Source organism: Pteropus alecto, unplaced genomic scaffold (genome assembly GCF_000325575.1).
Source record: "Pteropus alecto unplaced genomic scaffold, ASM32557v1 scaffold3, whole genome shotgun sequence".
Classification (NCBI taxonomy): domain Eukaryota; kingdom Metazoa; phylum Chordata; class Mammalia; order Chiroptera; family Pteropodidae; genus Pteropus; species Pteropus alecto.
The window spans coordinates 50121540-50123602 of NW_006442484.1; the positions used below are offsets into that span (position 1 = coordinate 50121540).

The 2063-nt window shown below is 37.3% G+C and overlaps 1 pseudogene; it reads left to right on the forward strand.

Moving 5' to 3' along the window:
* The first annotated feature begins 1498 nt into the window (after nt 1-1498).
* LOC112470702 lies at nt 1499-1617 on the forward strand (annotated as a pseudogene).
* Nucleotides 1618-2063: the final 446 nt, after the last annotated feature.

The following is a 2063-nucleotide window of genomic DNA, read 5'->3' on the forward strand; positions in this document are numbered from 1 at the left end:
CAGTACATAGTATGGGAGCTTAATGGTTTTTTTTACATTTATAATTGAACTGAAAACTATCTTATTTCTGTTTTCAATGAAATAGAATCCTTTCATTGGTAATAACTAGAATTGTTACATAAACATTTTTCTATTTGAAATTATAAACCTACATTTGGAATATTTTAAATGAGTTTTAACAATAGAATTAACAATATGGCAGCTTTACTTTCTTATTTTTTATTATGAGTATCTACAAACCACTGTGTATAATCAAACATCAATATTAGTACACAGGGAAGAGAGTCTTATAAACTATTAATTTGGGAGCGATGTGGTCTTGCTGTACCACGGACCATGAAAACAGACAGGAAGGCTACATGGGAACCCTGATAGACTCAGCCTAGATCAGAAGGAATGTTCAGCTGGCCCATGGATACATGAGAAATAATAAACATTTGTTGCTTCAATCCACTGTTTTGGGGTGTTTTGCCATGCAGCAATAGCTAAATGGTACATTACTATGAAAAAATTCATTTTTCTCCAGATTGCTTAGGGATTTTTGATGTTCTTATTAATCAAAAATATCTGTTCAAGTGAAACTTTCCATCAATATTCTATAATTATAAGTGTTTCAAAAATTTAAAAACTATAACTACACCTCATAGTAAATAGGAAACTAGTATTTATGTGTTAGGGATTGTGCTAAATGCTTTAAAAGAGTTATGTCATTTAATTCTCAAAAGTCATACTTTCATTATGACTGACATTGCATAGATAAGGAAACAGAAGTTAAGTAACTTGTTCAAAGTTATACATCTAAAAAGGGATGGAACTCTTTTGCTTTTTATTCAGATTACTTGACTACCGATTTATTAAGAATGAAAAATAGCAAGTATATTGGGAAACTTTGTGGCCTATGATCTTCTGGTTCCACTTCCCTTTCAGCATTATGATCCTCTCCATTTCTATATCATTTTAGCCCCCCATGCACAATCATACAAAATACATACTGCACTTTCTACTGGGAGCAGATACTGTGCATTGGTTCTCTTAGTACCCAATCTAATTTCTTTAGCGCATGCTTTTCTAGAGAGAAAAGGCTGGAAAGCTACCACAAATTAATAAATATAAAATGTTTCTTGTACTCCCTAGACGTGGTATATGTTTTGCTAATCAAATGTATTAGACTTTGATTTAAAACCAAGTTATGGGGGTGGCTCCATAGTGTAGTGGTCAGCATGTCTGCTTTACACGCAGAAGGTCCTGGGTTCATGCCCCAGGTGGAGCCATGGACCGTACCCCGTGTGCGCCAGGTCCCCAGGGTGCACCAGGCCCCAGGGGCACAGGCCCCGAGTACATACCTCAAGCGTGTGGGAGGAGACTCCCCACCTTCAGAGATCCAGTTCTTAAGGGGAAATGGCAACATCCATAGGTCAGAGGTGGAAGTAGGTGGTGGTGGTGTGTGTGTGGGGCGGGAATTAAAGACGGGAAAATAAATAAATAAAACTAAGTTATAGTCTACGGCCATGCCACCCTGAACATGCCCAATCTCTTCTGATCTCGGAAGCCAAGCTGGTTCGGGCCTGGTTTGTACTTGGATAGGAGACCACCTAGGAATACCAGGTGCTGTAGGTGTTAAAATAATAATAATAATAAAATAAAACGAAGTTACATAGAGAAGTAAGAGGACAGGGGATTTATTTGGCTGGCACAAATTCTGGTGCAAGGTATGGAAGCCAACAGTGCAGTGGTGGCTTTTTAATTGGTCAGCTTCCTGACTCTAGATCAGCAGTAGTTTTCTTGATAGACTACTTATGTGATATAGTTTTGGGTATCACACCTGGAATGTCAGGCTAGATTCTGTTATCTCAGGCCTCCTAACATTTCCGTGAATTATCTATACCTATCAAGAAATCCATTTGTACAGATTCTAGAGAGAGTTGATTACACTGTCTATAATTAAGAACTCTTTTCTGTTTAGTAATTGGTACCAGAACAGTTTATGGGCAACAGAACATCAAGAAGGTGGGAATATGGGATCAGATGATTAAAAAAATATGTGTTTGGGTTAAAGCTATTAA